Genomic DNA, 20,000 nt, shown 5'->3' on the forward strand with positions numbered 1-20,000 from the left:
GATCGTGCCCCTGGCACCGCTATAGGCGCCAACAACACAGGCCACCACCGGGCTGTGGCTGAAAGTTTCATGGGCCGCGGCTGAGAGTTTCACACAGCATTATACGCCGTATAGAAAACTCGATTGCGCCGAAGACACTTCGGCGCAGTTTTTACTTGTTTTTAGCTGCCTATCAAAGGTCAGACAGCCAAGGGAAGAACGAATACACAGGCAGTGATTTTAGGGAAGAATGAATACACACAAGCAGTGATTTAGTAAGTTACCTAAATGAGAAAAAATGCACCAAAATTACCATCACACTGCAGGAGTTCTTTGCAGCACTGCAAGTCGTTTCCAGGGATTTGATAAAAGTAAAGTCAAGAACGGGTGTGGTTGATGATAACTGTGCGAGGGATAAGAGCTAAGAATTCTTAGATGTTCCCTCTTGCTTTACTAGAGGGTAGTAAGGAAAAATGTAAATAAATAAAGAAGTTTTTGCTCTCCTTCTTACCCTCCTGAACTGCAGCTGGGGATCTTCAGATAAAGAAGTAAGGAAGGGAAGGGGATTTGTTTAAATGCGGAACACAAAGGGAACGAATCAGAACGCTGAAAGTATATGGCGGTGTTTATTATGTGTATAAATGTATGAAAAATATAAAAAAAAAAGTTACTCAAAACAGGGATTTTCGTGTGAGTCACTGATGTGAAAGCATAGACGACCACAGTAACAATGAGGCGAAAGAACTAACAGCTTCGACCAAAGAAATGAAGTACAAACACAAAAAATGAGCGTGATCTTTCATAACAAGAGGTCTCTCTCTCCACTCTTCTTTGTAGGCTTTCAACGCCGCAAATTCCTGAGATGTATGCTAGTATTGCACCAGCCCCGGTTTTTCTGCCGTGTCCCGAGGTAGGTTAGGTTAGGTTAGCTTAGGTGAGATTAGAACTTCTGAAATAATTTGGGTGTGGGAAACATAATGAGATTATTTCTCAAGAAATTTCTATGGTTAGTTTTTAAGTTACGGCGTCCCACTTTTTTCAGGGAAAGGTCCTGGTACTCGGTTACTTCTCGGGAAAATGCTTCCCGGCCTTAAGAAATGAGTACTCCTCAAAGTTTTAATGTTAATTAGAACATTTCCATTTTTCTCCCAAGGTGAAAGGAGATTATTATCGTTCCGCACAACTTCATTGTAGGCATAAAACTCGAAGCAAAACCACGCCTGTAAATTATTGCTAAGTTACTCCTTATGATCAGAGATTTCAAAAGGGGAGAGAAAGGTTTAGAAGAGAAGACTGCTAAAATCTGGTTAGTTATTCTAAGCTCTCTCTAGTTCTTTTTCGTTTGTATATTAGATTTATCTCTCTATATATGAAATCTATAAATGTGTACGTATGTCGTACACTTATTTCGTTAAATATGAAGGAAATGAGAAGAACTTAACACCTGTATTCTTATCAGGAAACAAAAAAAAAACAAAGTAACAACGCAAGGAAATGTAATTTAATCTACAACACATCTTCATAAGATATATATTTATTTTTAGCAGGCACACACACACACACACACACACACACACACACACACACACACACACACACACACACACACATATATATATATATATATATATATATATATATATATATATATATATATATATATATATATATATAATGTAGAATCTACTGGGCACTTTCACCAGACACATATGTAATTCTAATAGCCACAATGCCCTCTTAACTTCTCGAATTCTTCGCGCTTTTTGGATGTGCTTGCAACTACGAAGCCGTACATCCAGACGCAAGAAATTGAAGATTGTGATTGCCGGTCGCGGGACACGAACCCGCGTCGCCTTAACTACAAGGAGGTCACGTTGTCGACCTGGATGTACGGCTTCGTAGTTACAAGCACATCCAAAAAGCGCGAAGAATTCGAGAAGTTAAGAGGGCATTGTGGCTATTAGAATTACATATATATATATATATATATATATATATATATATATATATATATATATATATATATATATATATATATATATATATATATATATATACATATACACTCATTTACAAATTCAGTGCCAGGAAAATTATCCTGTTTCAGAGCCAGTGTACAATTTTTCAAGATTTTTCTTGTCCACTGTTCCTATACCCTCGATAAATAACGGTAAAACTTCACTGTTAGTTTTTTTGTTGACTGTATCAAAAAAAACATTATCAAATATGACACTACTTCATTAATTGTTACTTAAAGACTAGATGTCAAGATTTCTTTGATCTAAAACCGGCTGAAGGTCAAACGTGTTTATCACACACTTTCAACTGAGAGCTTCCCGAATTAATGTTCAAGAACACGCGATCAAAAGATCTTCCACCGATAAGAATAGCCGCCCACTACGTAGGCGTGGGACTCCGATTTCAGCACTGATAATATGCATTGTTGCGTAACAAAAAAAGTTAAGTGACTAATGGAGCTATTATGAGAAATGTTAATCGTTTTCAAACTTCGATCACAATGAGCACCATTCAAGTTCGTGATTATTGTCACCTCAGACAATTGTCAAACTCACTGAGGAATAAGATCTGATATCTAATACCTAAAAGGTCAATACTCACTAAATTAAAAATCAAGAAGATTTGCATGCCATGGTAAAACCTGTCTTTGGCAATGGAGCAGCTACCTGAGAGAGAGAGAGAGAGAGAGAGAGAGAGAGAGAGAGAGAGAGAGAGAGAGAGAGAGAGAGAGAGAGATTGAACCAGCATCTTGACTCACTTATAACCATGTATATATCCTGAGCCTTAAGTCTTGCTCTTGAATATCACAAATTTATCCAACTACTTGTATTCATTTTATTTATATTTTTTCTATTTAATTTATACACACACACACACACATATATATATATATATATATATATATATATATATATATATATATATATATATATATATATATATATATATATATATATATATATATATATATATATATATATATATATATATATATATATAATACACATACATATATACATACATCTCACGCAGACACATATATATACATATATAAAACTGTGTATCAATGATTTTTTACGTGTGCAGAGAGAGAGAGAGAGAGAGAGAGAGAGAGAGAGAGAGAGAGAGAGAGAGAGAGAGAGAGAGAGAGAGAGAGAAAGAAAACCTTCCATTTACATCTACAATCATCGTCTATTCCCTTCACAGTTTCCTTGCTTCGAATTTGCACATTCCGCTTGGGTGGGCACTAGGAGGGATTAACCACAAAACTATATATGCTTCAAGACGCTGCATCTCCCCCCTGCATACTAAAATAATTCCCGCATGCAGATGCGATTAGCGGGATAAGAGATAAGAGTTAGGGAAGCGGCGAAAGAAATGCGCGCAACGGGAAGGATTTTCGTAATTCTTTGTTCACGCTTGTTCTACCGGGGCGGAGGTGTTCAAACTTTAATCACATTTTACTCGGAATGTATTTATTCGCCGGCCCGGAAGCGCAAGCACAAGCACGGAATAAACTTTATTGCGCTTATGCATTAGTTACCGCGAGCCATTTGGCAGATTCATGGTTGGAATACTTTTGTCTTTTTTTTTGTCTATTATTCTCTCTTTTTTAATATATATATATATATATATATATATATATATATATATATATATATATATATATATATATACTATATACATATATATATACATATACTGTATATATATATATATATATATATATATATATATATATATATATATATATATATATATATATATATATATTTTGATATATGTATATATATATATATATATATATATATATATATATATATATATTTTGATATATGTATATATATATATATATATATATATATATATATATATATATATATACATATATATATATATATATATATATATATATATATATATATATATATATATATATTCTGTCTGAGGAGAAATCATAATCACTCAGGCATCATACATCCTTAAAAGTAAATCCCTGTCAAAGTAAAAGAAAAAAAATCTGAATATTCGATAGATTCATCGCTTACGTTTAAGTTAATTATTGTATGTAAATAATTTTCTGTCACTAGGCACTGGGTCATTCTAAGTCACATATTGGACTAATTCAAATCGCTTAATAGTTATAAAAATATAAAAGGTAAATAATTCGAAATTACTATTAGAAGCTTTCCTTTCTTAGTCGGTTATGGAATAGAATAGAATAGAATAGAATAGAATAGAATATAGATTATAGAATTTAGGTTAAAGGTCAAGCACTGGGACCAACGAGGTCATTCAGCGCTGAAAAGGAAATTGACTGTAAGAAGGTCTGAAAGTGTAACAGGAGGAAAACCTCGCAGTTGCACTATGAAGCAATTGTTAGGAGAGGGTTTAAAGTCAGATGGAAGAAAGAAAAAATGAATGGAGGTACAATAAAAGGAATGATATAGGGGTTGCAGTAATTGGCCGAAGGGACGCTGCAAAGACCCTTGGGTAATGCCTACAGTGCACCACGCGAGGTAAACTGACTGCACTACCCCCCCTTCGGGGTTGGTCAGTTATGTTACAAGATATGTGGGCCTATATAATTTAAGGTTATCATCGAAGAGGGATATTTAAATTTATTCACGTATAAAGAATGAAAATGCCGCTGAATTTCTCCAACAAATAAGATTATATTCTACTAGAATATCAACAACCAAAGCTTAAAATTCCAATGTGAGAGAGAGAGAGAGAGAGAGAGAGAGAGAGAGAGAGAGAGAGAGAGAGAGAGAGAGAGAGAGACTCTCGGAAAGAAATCATCAAAAAAGAAAAAAAAAAAAAATCTGAGTTCCACCTCTGAAGGGTCGACCCGGTTACGAATAAAACGGCACTTTGGTTAAACTCTGCGAAACATTTCCACAAACTTGTGTTAGTTTAACTTGGCTATAACTTTTAAACTCCTTCAGACTTCGAGAAAAAATATATTTCAGTTTTTTCTTCACTTTTTTCAGTTACCACTGTAATGTTATTTTTTTTCGGTTTCCGTTTTAATTCAGCCCCCGCTAATAGAACTAATGTGGCTGTCAATTAAAAAAAATCCAGTTTTTTATTCACTTTCTCAGTTACCAATGGAGTTTTTTTTTCTTTTAACTCGATTTCCGTTTCAATTCAGCCCCGCTAATAGAACTAATGTGGTTGTCAATAAAAAAAATTTCTTTTGTTTCTCCACTTTTTCAGTTACCAATGGAATTTTTTTTATTCGGTTTTCGTTTCAATTCATCCCCTGCTAATAGAGCTAACGTGGTATTCAATAAAAAAAATTCCAGTTTTTTCTTTACTTTTTCAGTTACAAATGGGATTTTCTTTTAATTCGGTTCTCGTTTCAATTCATCCCCCGCTAATAGAACTAATGTGGTTGTCAATCTCGGCGACGGAATTGGGTGGAGGTTCTTGTGTTAAGATTCGTCATGCAGAAGAATTTAAGGCCTGGGGTGTGACGTCAGTCAACTTGAATGAGATAAAGGTTCTGGAGAAAAACGCAGGATCAAAACACAAAACGTTTGGATAGCAAGACTTTTGGATAGCATTGAACGAAATATGGTAAGTTTTAAGTGGCCAGCGAATATACTCTAAAGAATACTAAGTAAAGAGAAAATATTAACCAGTTAACTTCTTGAGTTACATTCGTACTGCCTCATTTACTCTTATTTAAGAACCCTGATTTTTATATTCACAATTAGAAATGATTTTATTTCATTCACGTTTCGGCTTTTGGAACACGCTTGAGCGAATTTTATTTTCATCTGGAACTAAAGCTTACGTCAGATAACAGAAATATGATGAGGTCATTCTAAGGCTTTAAAATTCATGCGCAGCGATTCTGTAAAATCTAAATTACTCGTAGATATTATGCTAGGAAGTAGAAGAGCAAATTGCAAATGGTATAAAAAAACATTCGGTTGTTATTATTAAAGAAAACCGTGCCAAGAAAAACTGATACACATACATACTGAGGGAAATATTGTTTGTTTATGTAATTGAATACATATATTAAGGGGTGATCGGTAGTGTTCAATTGTTGATTTACAGAGCAAACAGTGCAGGAAAAGGCAAAGGGATAAGATTTTGAAAGGTTAATATAATAAAAGAAATTAAGGCTTATTATCAAGAGATTAAAAAAAATTCCATTACTCCTGTACGACAAATCAAGAATCAGATTAAGAGTGATGGTGAAGAGCGGTGCCTAAATTTTTAAGGGAAGATGCAAAAGTGGGATGCGAATATATTTCAATTTTGTCTTTTGAATGGCTATGCCTTAAATAGGTCTTTCAATACGATTTGACATAAAACAACAAGTAAAATAAAGAGTGCCTTATCTTATGATGAGAATACTGGCAGGAACAGAAAATAAGGTCTTGAATCATGCTCATTTTTTTTAAAGAATAATTTTCCCAGACCACTGACTTCATAATACATCCCTGTATACTTCTAACAATGAAGTAGGTAAAGGTATTCGTGAAATCATTGATAATAAAGCTATCAGGCTAAACATGGCAACTTCCCAAAGGGTAGGTTAAACAAAATAAATGTGTATCAAGATATCTATCTATAAAAACATTTATGTGTCTATAAAAGTATCTTTTACGTCCCACAAACAAATCCTGCATAACGGAAACATATCATACGTGTATCATTATGCATCATTAGTCCGGCTCTCACGTTTCACTGTGAGAGACCAAAGTTCAATACCACGACGTAAATACGAATTCGGATCTTTTACTAAAGGATCCAAAGAGCTACAAGGAAATCTCACATACTTATCATCAAATGATTTCATTCATACAGAGAGAGAGAGAGAGAGAGAGAGAGAGAGAGAGAGAGAGAGAGAGAGAGAGAGAGAGCAATGTACCAAAAGTAATTTTTGCAATCTTTTTTATTTATCCAATGCCGTGTTTGTCTACTATTATATTTTAGTTGTTAAGGTACTTCATATCCCCTTGGGTTTAATATGGAATTAATTTAGATTTTTTCATGCTTTTTAAAAGGCCCGTAATATCAAAACGAAGGATACCTTCCCTTGGGCACCCAGCATGTCTCAAATATGAAATACTTTTCCATTAGATTCTAATTACTAATTGTCTTCTTAACATACGACTCGGAAAAAATTGAGCAAAAATTTCCTCGTAGGGAGGTAGTGCCGTCAGTGCACCTTACGTGGTGCACTGTAGGCATTACTTAAGTTATTTGCAGCGTCCCTTCGGCCCCCAGCTGCAACCCCTTTCATTCCTTTTACTGTGCCTCCATTCATACTATCTTTCTTCCATCTTGCTATCCACCCTCTCCTAGCAATTATTTCACAGTGCAATTGCAAAAGGTTCCTCCTGTTCCATCTTCCAAACCTACCTACTCTCAATTTCCTTTCCAGCGCTGAATGACCTCATAGGTCCCAGTGCTTGGCCTTTGGCCTAAACTCCATATTCCATTCCATTCCTTAGCAAAAATTTGAAACAGGCAGACAAACCCAACGGCAAAATAGGAATACTTTGTAACCCGACACCTTTAAATCTAACGTTGTTTTTCTTCTTGGAACCCGACACTGCTTTTTAGTTTTCTGCAAAAGAGAACTATTGTGCCGGCTTTGTCTGTCCGTCCACACTTTTTATTCTGTCCACACTTTATTCTGTCCGCACTTGTTCTGGCAGCACTTTTCCTGTCCACACTTTATTCTGTCCGCACTTTTTCTGTCCGCACTTTTTCTGTCTACACTTTATTCTGTCCGCACTTTTTCTGTTCACACTTTATTCTGTCCGCACTTTTTCTGCCAGCACTTTTTCTGTCAGCACTTTTTCTCTCCGCCCTCAGATCTTAAAAACTACTGAGGCTAGAGGGCTGCAAATTGGTATGTTCATCATCCACCCTCCAATCATCAAACATACCAAATTTCAGCCCTCTAGCCTCAGTAGTTTTCATTTTATTTAAGGTTAAAGTTAGTCATAATCGTGCTTCTGGCAACGATATGGGATAGGCCACCACCGGGCAGTGGTTAAAGTTTCGTGGGCCACGACTTATACTCGTACAGCATTATACCGAGACCACCGAAAGATAGATCTATTTTCGGTGGCCTTAATTACATCAGTACAGAAAACTCGATTTCGCCGAAGAAACTTCGGAGCATTTTTTACTTGTCTATACCTGAGGTTATTCTGGGTTTAAAAGGATGCCGCTTCTCCACCGGAGAGAGAGAGAGAGAGAGAGAGAGAGAGAGAGAGAGAGAGAGAGAGAGAGAGAGAGAGAGAGAGAATTCGAGGCCTATTCATACATCGCTGCATCCTATTTACAACAGAGGATTCGGGCTATCCAGAAATCATTCTGACTGAAAAGGTTTCCATTCACACAAGACCAGCTGTTCGTCCATGCGTCTTTACTTTCCATTCACATTTTACAGTCTCAAAAAAAATTTTTTTTTTTTTTGCCGTGCTAGAAAAAATAGAATAGGATCTAATGGTGAAGATTTTTTGATTGGAAGAATAATCCATTTTACTAGAACGAGACTTGGTATTATTAATATCAATAACTGGAAAGTTATAAGTAATTTATTATATATTTTACCTGAATATTAGACGCAAATGTTTAGCAGGAAAAACGAAACTTATTGCGAAAACAAGTTAAAAATGCGCAATCGAGTTTTCTGTACAGCCGCTACAGCCTATAATCAAAGCCCACCGAAAATAGATCTATCTTTCGGTGGTCTCGGTATAATGCTGTATGAGCCGCGGCCCATGAAACTTTAACCACGGCCCGGTGGTGGCCTATCCTATATCGTTGCAAGAAGCACGATTATGGCTAACTTTAACCTTAAAATAAAAACTATTGAGGCTAGAGGGCTGCAATTTTGTATGTTTGATGATTGGAGGGTGGATGATCAACATACCAGTTTGCAGCCCAGTAGCATTATGAAGATTGGCGTGTCTCACCTATCTGAAAGGGTAAAAGGGTATTGTCGAAATTGCGTTAATCAGGATTAGGAAAAACGACTAGAATCCATTGGAATGATATATGTTCCTCATCCTACTTCCTGTATAATTATTCCCTTATTAATTTTGGTTTTCTATATAACTGGTGCCTTATTTTCTTATACTTTGATTATGTATCTTTAATATATTCCCCTTTCCTGATTATGTATAATTTTTTCCGGTTGCGAATAACCGTCGTCCATGAAAATTCCTAACCGGCATCTTTAAAAAAATCTTCAAGAATCAGTGTATAATTTTATATTAATAATTCTTACATTTAGAGTTCATGAGTCGATACATAAGGAACCACATGATTTGCTCGACTAATTATGGTTATATTTGTTCAAAATGGTATTGACTGTTTTTAAAAACTATAGACTGAGAATCCATATAAGAAAGAGCAATATTCCTAAAGTTGCATGAATATTGAGTAATCACAAAACACTTCAAATGACAAATTTTGAAAATAAAATTTCACACACACACACATATATATATATATATATATATATATAATATATATAATATATATATATATATATATATATATATATATATATATATATGTATATATATGTATATATATATATATATATATATATATATATATATATATATATATATATATATATATATATATATATATATATATATATAAGGTTACGAGAAAACGTATTACTTCGTGCTCTGAGCTAAAGAATTCGCAAATATAAGCTAGCTGTGAAAAAGGCTTAAACATTGCAGTTATGAAAAGAATATCTTAAAAACCCGTAAATGAACTCTCTTTCAGCTAACAAGCACCTGATACCGTCACCTGAGCTTGACTGACAGTTGTGACATGCTGACAAAAAAAAAATAAATAAAAAATCGGTCACTATTGCATATAACTGAAAATGAATGCATTGCGGAAAATACACTGGAAATAGAGATTGCTTCATTTTTCCATGGAGAGAGAAAATACCAATATACGGTTTTCCTTCATTACCACTAAGTCGTCTGTATTTATGGCAAATCTTCTGGGTTCTAAAAGGATGCATGTTGCGCAGGAGGCTTGTAGGCTGCCAATAATGTTCAAAGATAAAATAATAGATCAGGAATGCTTCATAAATAAATTCAATTGGCAACCGAGTGTTTCCTTCAAGAATTACAATATCAAATTGCAGAGGGAATTCACTGGAATATTTTGCTACAATTTACGCTTCACAAACAGATACATAAGATACCGCGGCCATTATGACTATCATGAAATACCTCATTACAGATAAGTAAAGCCACTCGTATAATGAACCATTCTAACACATTTCCCCCAAAAGGACCAGCTTACTTTGAAAGCCGTCTCCCTTCCCTTCCCTTGAAATATTTATTTGGAAATTTACCATAACTTGAGCCTGACATCCAATACACGATTATTCTGAGCAAACAAGCGAAAGGCTTTCCCCCTGTATTGGCTAATCACTCAATGGAAGTTGGCAGAAATCATACGTTTCATGATTACAAAACCATGTTTGTATTGGGTCCTCCCCACCCTTTCCAATGTAATGTAACAGACAAGTGTAGAGTAAATCACTAAAATGAAGTTTATTATGTTTTTTTTTTTTAAATAACGAAGAGTGAATATGAAATATCTATGGGTTGTCTGAATCATTGAGGCATGTGTTTGTTTCATACTGAATAATCTTTTATGGAGAGGCGCTGTTCGAAAAGAGAAATATGAATCTGGAAAAATGGTAAAAACGAATGCTTCGTATTAATTGATAGTTATTATACTGTTACTTTTATTGTGAACTTGTTAAGTAATATTTTTAACAAATATCATATGGAATATTCAGAAACCTAAACCAATTCAAGTCATTTATATATATGTACACACACACAATATATATATATATATATATATATATATATATATATATATATATATATATATATATATATATTTATATTAACTTTACCACATACACAATTGTTCTGTAAATTAATACAATTACTAACAGGACCTCATTAAAACTGGATGGTATCTAGGACAAACAGTACTCGTTGTCAAGTATCCGTACATAAATACACATACATATAACTATATATATATATATATGTGTGTGTGTGTGTGTGTGTGGAAAACAGAAATTAAATGATTGAAGTGTTGGGGCAATACTGGCCGTGAGAATGAAGATGGAACATGTCATCTGAAGCCGGTGTGTTACAATTTATATGTAAATCAAGGAGTATAACTTGCCAGTGTTTCAAATACAGTGGGCACAAAACACTTGTTTCGTAAATACTGAAGCAAGGGATGATTTCAAGCTCAGTCTGAAGTTTAGGAATTCCTGCAATTAATAGTATTTGGAGTTTGGTGTGCGTACCGAGTTCAGAAGTTGGTGGTGTTGCCGCAAACGGCGCCCCACCCACCCCCCGCCCCCTCTCTGATAGAATTCTCTTTGGAAAGTTCTTGCATGCATTTGGCTGGCAAGGTTCTTGCTGGCATAGGATTAAGAGAGCCTTTGAATTGGGGGGTAGTTACAGATCTAACTCGCAATTTTAGGATTTTTCAAATAATAAACTGGAATGTAGACTTGTAACCAGCGCAGTAATAATAATAATAATAATAATAATAATAATAATAATAATAATAATAATAATAATAATAATAATAATACACAGTAACAACAACAACAACAACAACAACAACAACAACAACAACAATAATAATAATAATAATAATAATAATAATAATAATAATAATGATGATGATGATGATGATGGTTCGATCCCAATGTGAATTAGAAACTTATTTCTACTACAATCGTGACTGTATGCTGATTAATAATAATAATAATCAACACACAGTCACTTTCATAATAAAAATAAATTTCTAAAGAACATCTGGATCGAACCAAGGACTCTCACCTGACAGTCATGGGTGCTATCATCTGACCCACACAGGTAAAAATGAAAGTTGGAACCTATGGACTTCTGTACCTGAGGTATTACCTTGGAAAGTTTTACTCAGATTCCTGACCCACCATTGACCCAACTGACAGCATTTCTTTTGAATTACCCCTTTTGAGTGAATATGATTTATATGATCAACGCACAATGGCGAGTATAATAGAAATAAATTCATAACTCGCATTGGCATCGAGGGCGGTCTCTTTCATTTGAGAATCTTGGGTTCGATCCCCATGTTTGGTTTTATTTACTAATAGTTGTTTTTCGTGTTTATCTTTGTCTTTTAATAATGCCTTGTTAATATGTAGGTATTAGCAAATACCAAAAAAAAAAAAGTTTGAAAAATACGAATTTTTTCATTCGTATTTTTCAAACAGTGATGAAACAAGTATAAAGAAAACGATGAAAGGATTTTTCTGTTATCAGGGATTCTAAATCCTAATCGCAAAACCGCACTTCAAAAAGTGCAAAAGCAGGATGGCTTCATTTACATAAACTTTAGAAAAAAAAGTTATGACAGAAATGGAAGACACTTATTTATAAAAAAAAAAAAATACAAATTATGTACCCTTTTTTATAACACCATATTCTTAAGGAGCTTGAATTTTAAGTCTGTGGCCCCCTCAGGCAGGCTTCTTCCTTATGAATAACGTTCATCTTCTGAATAATAATAATAATAATAATAATAATAATAATAATAATAATAACAATAATAATAATAATAATAATAATAATAATAATAATAATAAATTATAACCCTACGAACATCTAACGGAACGTTCATTTTTATGTTGTTAATGTCGGTGTTATAATAATAATAATAATAATAATAATAATAATAATAATAATACATACATACAACGTATATTTAACGGAACATTCCTTCCTCGTTGTTAATGTCGGTGTTATTATATAATAATAATAATAATAATAATAATAATAATAATAATAATAATAATAATAATAATAATAATAATAAATACAACGTATATTTAATGGAACATTCCTTCCTCGTTGTTAATGTCGGTAAAACAATAATAATAATAATAATAATAATAATAATAATAATAATAATAATAATAATCACAACGTATATTTAACGGAACATTCCCTCCTCGTTGTTAATGTCGGTATAATAATAATAATAATAATAATAATAATAATAATAATAAAAATAATAATAATAATAATAATAATAATAATAATAAACACAACGTATATTCAACGGAACATTCCTTCCTCGTTGTTAACGTCGGTATAATAATAATAATAATAATAATAATAATAATAATAATAATAATAATAATAATAATAATAATAAACACAGCGTATATCTAACGGAACATTCCTTCGTCGTTGTTAATGTCAGTGTTACTTTTTTACAATATTACTAACCCTTACTGATCACGAGAAGACTCGCAAACAATCATTACTCTCCACTAGATTTCTTCTCGTCTTATTACATAAAATAAAGAAGTTCAAAGGATTTGCCCAGATTGGTTGTCTGTCTATTTTACGATAAAAGTCGTTCTATTATTTGGATTTGTCATCACTGTAATAAATGACCTGTCAAGGCTGGAGACGCGTTATCGACCAGACACGCGAAATATTTTTATTATCTTGCTGCAGCGATGCACTCTCTCTCTCTCTCTCTCTCTCTCTCTCTCTCTCTCTCTCTCTCTCTCTCTCTCTCTCTCCTCGCTTGTCTCGTCAGAATCTTTGTCTTCAACAAATATTTCAGCGTAATTGTCCACTTTGCATTCAAAGTGGAAATGTCCTCTGGATTGCTGGTTGGTTTTCATATCATGATTTTTAGCTTTATGTAACCTACAGTCCTTTTCATCAGAAAACAAGTGAAATATGTGCCGAAGTTTCTTCGGCAAAATCGATTTTTCTAAACATCCGCTACAGTGTATAATCAAGGCCACCGAAAACAGATCTATCTTTCAGTAGCCTAAGTATAATGCTGCATGAGCCGCGGCCCATGAAACTTTAATCCCGGCCCGGTGGTGGCATGTCCTGTATCGTTGTCAGACGCACGATTATAGCTAACTTTAACCTTAAATAAAACAAAAACTATTGCTACTGAGGCTAGAGAGCTATAATCTGGTACGTTTGATGACTGGAGGGTGGATGATCAACATACCAATTTGCAGCCCTCTAGCCTCTGTAGTTTTTAAGATCTGATGGCAGAGAGAAAAAAGTGCGGACGGACAGATAAAACCGGCACAATAGTGTTCTTTTACAGAAAACGAAAAATGACTGAAGTAATCACTGAATGTCGTTTATCCTACTGAAGTTGATTCAAATTCTGAATGTCAGTCAAAAGACGTGGACATGTTTAATTTTGACGTTATCTGGATCTGAACTCTTCGCTGGTGAAAAATCTTTACTATAATTTTACAAAGGGCTTCAATTATTCTTTTTGAAATTGTTGAGAGTCTGAATTCAATTATATTTCCCCACTAACTTCAAAATATTGGGGTATTATTGGCGATGGTACGGAAGAACAATCATCTATAGCCAGTCTCCAAATTTAGTTCGAATGGGGGGTAGTTAAATTACCGTAACTTGCCTTATGAGAATGCATTCCAAAAGTTTTCGTTTCCCACAACTACCTAGGTAGAGCACCCGTCAGCGTTTGGAGCTTTGGTGCGTCTGTTTACAAATGAACAAAGTCCACAAGATGATGAACAAAACAATGAAAAAATAAACTGATAAAAAATGGTGGCATCAGCGTTATGAATTTTACCTTGACGGAGACTCGAAATGGGGATGGTAGGTCTCTGCCGTCAGCCAGTTGCCAGAGGGTCTGCAAATGGCTGGCTTGTCTCCAGTGGTTCCCCACTGCCACTATCCAGACGGCTCTGTTGGGATAGAGATTGTGGGATGAGAGACTGAATTTCTAAATTAATGCTGGAAATATTTCACAGAACTCTGTCTCTGTCTGTCTGTCTCTCTCTCTCTCTCTGTGTTTCTTTGACTATTTGAATATGAGTATATAATCAAAGTTCTAATAACAAAGAAATTTGCTGCTTTCCTCCATGAATAATAGTCATTTATATATATATATATATATATATATATATACATATAAAATATATATATATATATATATATATATATATATTTATATATATATATATATATAGATAGATAGATAGATAGACAGTTAGATAGACAGATGCATATAAACATATATACATAAATATATGTATGTATGTATGTGTATATATATATATATATATATATATATATATATATATATATATATATATATATATATATATATATATATGTACATATACATAAGTTTCTTGGACCATGAAATTCTCATTAAAAAGTCACCCCGCCACCTCTCTGATTTATCTGTAAATTTCGCGGCCAGATAGTTTAGTGGGAAATTCTTCTGGCTGGGATGTAAATACTTCATCAAGGAAAGTCATTAGATTTTCTGGGAGAAGGGTCCTCGATGCTCGGAAGTTCGACGAAAACTTCGTGTATAAATACGACAGCGTCTAGCAATATTACGGGGAATTTCATAAATTTGAACATGGGAAAAATGTCCTCGTGCTTGAGACGACGTTGTTTTGCATCTGTGTGCAAACACAAACTATATATATATATATATATATATATATATATATATATATATATATATATATATATATATATATATATATATATATATATATATATATATATATATTATATAGGCCTACATTAGGGTACTAGCCATGTACATAGAAAGATATATCCCGTTTGCAGACCTGAATATATTTCTACGAAGAAATAGATATTGTCTATACTTCTAACAGTATTAATAATAATAAACGCGGCGTTCACTAAGGTTTTACTTATCAGATGAACTTTTTATCCGTTTTTGCAAACATTTCCTTTGCTTAAACGAAAGCTAAAAACTTACACGAAGGGTTGTGGTGTTAAGACACGAAAAACGAAATTGAAAACGTTTGTCGCTGAGGGCAACGATTTGAATGTAACTCCTGCAAGAAGGATTTAGCTGTCAAGAAGATCCTTTCCTCGCATCGTGGCTGTGAAAAAAAATACCTACATCATTTCTTGTAGCCTTTAGAAACACAATATTACTCTTGTTCCACCTGATCCGTTGCAGATCCAGCCAATGTTTCAAGTAAACAACAAATGCTGGAAACGAACAATGAATGAAAAAGCCTAATCTTCTGTGATTTTGAATTTGCTGAGTTTATCTCTGTCTGTCTGTCTGTCTGTCTGTCTGTCTCTCTCTCTCTCTCTCTCTCTCTCTCTCTCTCTCTCTCTCTCTCTCTCTCTCTCTCAACAATGCCAGTTTCATTAATCATTTACGTTAAGCTCTTAGTCACTGACTAGTTTGCAGTTTTCGTCCGATTGGTAGACTCAAAAAAGATAACGGAGTGAGGAGATTAGTAGAGATTAGGACTGCGAGCTAATCCAGTGATTCAAGTCATCGGTAACGGAGATCAAATGACAAATCTCGTCAGTGAAAGGAAAGAAACGATCGCCAATAGGAACGAGCCGAGTATCGCTGATTTAAGAGTGAAATGGTGCTACAACAAATAGCGATTCCACTTTGTGTCAGATGGAAAGGGCCTTTGGAATAAATGTTATTTCACTCTGTCGAGCAATAAAGATACAAAAGAATAATCTCTCAGAGAAAATGTAACCATCTGAATATAGAATTGAACTGAATATAGAATTTAGGCCAAAGGCCAAGCACTGGGACCTTCGAGGTTATTCAGCGCTAAAACGGAAATTGACAGTAAAAGGTTTGGAAGTTGAAACAGGAGGAAAACCTCGCAGTTGCGCAATGAATCAATTGTTAGGAGAGGGTGGAAAGTGAGATGGAAGAAAGAGAATATGAAAGGGGGTACAGTAAAAGGAACGAAAGGGGTTACAGCTAGGGGCCGAAGGCACACTGCAAAGAACCTTAAGTAATGCCTACAGTGCACCGCATGAGGTGCACTGACGGCAGTACTCCCCTACGGGGAGGGCAGCCATTTGAAGCTGTGTCGGTTGGCAGAAATCAATCACTGATAAATTTAAAGACGAGATGTGTGCAGGGGCAGAAAACCTACATGAAATGTATTTATTACAAACTGACTGATTTATAGACGCCAAAGTTTGGACTGTAGAAAATAATTAGCCGCCTCTTTGTTTCTTACGACATGTAAAAAGTTCGAAAAGTATTCACTTTACCTATATAAAGTACTGAATGACCTTCAGGTAACGATTAATATTATTTACTGAATTGCTAACACAGATACCTTACAGCCCATAATGGTTTTAAACAATTTCAAAACAGTATCCCGTTCTACAGCCAAAATAACCTTTTCCCATTAGCAATATTGTTGCAAATCTGTCAGAAATGATGAAAAATTCAATTATGATATTATGCAACAGCCAAAGTTTCCTCATATCAGATAATGTAATTTTTATTAACCATTTCACTGTGGCAAAAACACAGAACTAATCGAATTAATCTTAGCTATTGCATATGTCTCTGAAATTAGGGTTCCTTTTCGGTTTATTTCAGAGGTTAATTGAAGTTCGCCGGGCAATGGTTATTTGTTTTGTCTCTAATAAACGATTTATGAGGGATCAGTTTTAGTTACAGTAAGAGCTTTTGCCGTTCTTTGTGGCCATAATGAGATATTTGGTAATACATGCCGTGCAATGGATATTCATTGATTTTTTATGTTTAATTCAATTATGACTTTTCATTGTATGTTAAAATGCCAGAGATATAATTTCGTTTACCCTATTTTATAAATAAGTATCTTCATATATATAATATATATATATGTATATGTATAAATATATGTATATATATATTTTATATATATATATATTATATATTATATTATATATATATATATATATATATATATATATATATATATATATATATATATTAAGCCCCAAATACCTTTTAATATTCATTTCACTACACCTAGTGGATAACTTACACCCGAGTGGAATTATATTTAAAAAATGCTTCGTCACAGTGGGATTCGAACCTCTGCCTGGTTTAGAAACAAAGATGAACAGTGACTTTAGACCACTGAGCCTTGAAAAATTCATACACAAATATACATACACAAATATGTATATCCGTATATGTATATATATATATATATATATATATATATATATATATATATATATATATATATATATATATATATATATATATTGTATATATATACCAAACAGTAAACTGAGTTACCTGGTAGTCTGTCGATAGCAGCCAGCCTCAGCCAGTTGTGGTGACAGATGTAAGCGAAAATATAATGAGGAGAAAAGAAGAATAAACGAAATATTCGATAAATGTTTCCCTAAAAATATATATCACATTTCACAACTGAAGAAGGGAGGAAGAAGAACTCGGCGAGGTCGTCCTAACCCCATCGGGATGGCATCGTTAATTAGGCATTTATTGCATTGTCCCTCTCGTCCTTCGGAAATAATTAATGAAATTATCCCAGAAGTGGACCCTACTTCCAAAGGAATTCTCAATGCATTTGAGTCAGATTCTCAGCTGGAATTGTTCATATTTGATCATCATTGTTATGATTTGATGGTGTCCATTTAGTTAGTGTTTGCATACGCTATGGGCTAACATTTTCCTAGCTCAAATGAATTCGGTAAAATAATAATAATAATAATAATAATAATAATAATAATAATAATAATAATAATAATAATAATAATAATAATAATATTATTATTATTATTATTATTATTATTATTATTATTATTATTATTATTATTATTATTATTATTATTCAGTAGACGAAACCTATTCATATGGAACAAACCCACCAAAGGGGCCATTGGCTTGAAATTCAAGCTGCCAAAGAACATGTTGTTCATTAGGATGAAGTGAGAGGAAATAAAGGGAAATACAGAAAGAAGAGATCCCACTCATTAAAAAAGAAAAAGATAAATTAATAGATAGATAAAAATGTATCAGAATGCAAGAACAGTATTAGGGTAGTAACGCAATGCATTTTCGCTTGAACTTCTGAAGTTCTAATTGCACAGTCCAACGGTGTGAGGAATAAGTGGAGAGTTATTCATTCTACTTCATGTTTGGTTCTACTCTTGTTTAAGTGCTAACGCATTTCGTCAGTATCAGTGAACTTAAGGGATCCCTAAAATAAAATCATTTTTTTGTTTTCATGAGTATTAATACATTTTAATACATTTTTTCTATTTATTAATTTATTTTTTCTTTTTTAACAAGTGGGATCTCTTTCTGTATTTCTCTTTACTTCCACTTACTTCTTCCTAATGAACACCATCATATTCTTTGGATGCTTGAATTTCAAGCCAATGGCCCCTTTGGTGGGACTGTTTCTACATGAATAGGTTTCATCTACTGAATAATAATAATAATAATAATAATAATAATAATAATAATAATAATAATAATAATAATAATACGTACGTAATTATATAATTTTCTTTTCTTCCGTTTAAGCAGGCATTTATCTCCAATCCACGATATTGGACGGAAACTAGAAAAAAACATTTCGTCCAAAGGTACCCTGTTATTTCTTCTTTCATGACGTATTACATTTATACGTCGCTAAATGTAAGCATACGGGCAGTAACAGGCCTTTCCTTAAAAGCAAGAAAACCTTTTAAACAAGCGAGAAAAAAAAATATATAACTGAAGTTTGCGTGGCAAAAATTTACTTGTATCTTGTGTTCGAATAAGTATTTTCAAATACAATCGTCTATCTGTTTATGCATATCATATTACTCACGAAGTTTTTTTCGTTTTCTATTCGTCACGGTTTCATTGGAGAATACGTTAAAAGATAGTATACCATCAGATAGATAATGAAAAATCATGGCGGGTTTTTATGAAAATTACATTGCCATCCCCTTACAATACTCCCTCACGGCTTTAGAAATAAGCATTATACACCGATATCCCATTCAAAATATTGCGCCAATTAAACCTCGATACCTTTAATCTTTATATATGATGGAACGAAAAAGTTCTGTGGATATGTTTAAAAGATTCTTTCCTGGATG

General features: G+C 33.5%; 1 long non-coding RNA gene across 2 annotated transcripts in view; it reads right to left on the minus strand.

The window, feature by feature from the left end:
- Positions 1-20,000, minus strand: part of LOC136832880 (uncharacterized) — a 386,429-nt gene that overhangs the window by 282,253 nt on the left and 84,176 nt on the right. For both annotated transcript variants that reach the window (XR_010851346.1, XR_010851345.1), the window contains exon 2: positions 14,692-14,806. This is a non-coding gene — a long non-coding RNA (uncharacterized lncRNA). The remainder of the gene's footprint in view (positions 1-14,691; positions 14,807-20,000) is intronic.

The sequence above is a fragment of the Macrobrachium rosenbergii genome, chromosome 50 (assembly GCF_040412425.1).
Source record: "Macrobrachium rosenbergii isolate ZJJX-2024 chromosome 50, ASM4041242v1, whole genome shotgun sequence".
Lineage (NCBI taxonomy): Eukaryota > Metazoa > Arthropoda > Malacostraca > Decapoda > Palaemonidae > Macrobrachium > Macrobrachium rosenbergii.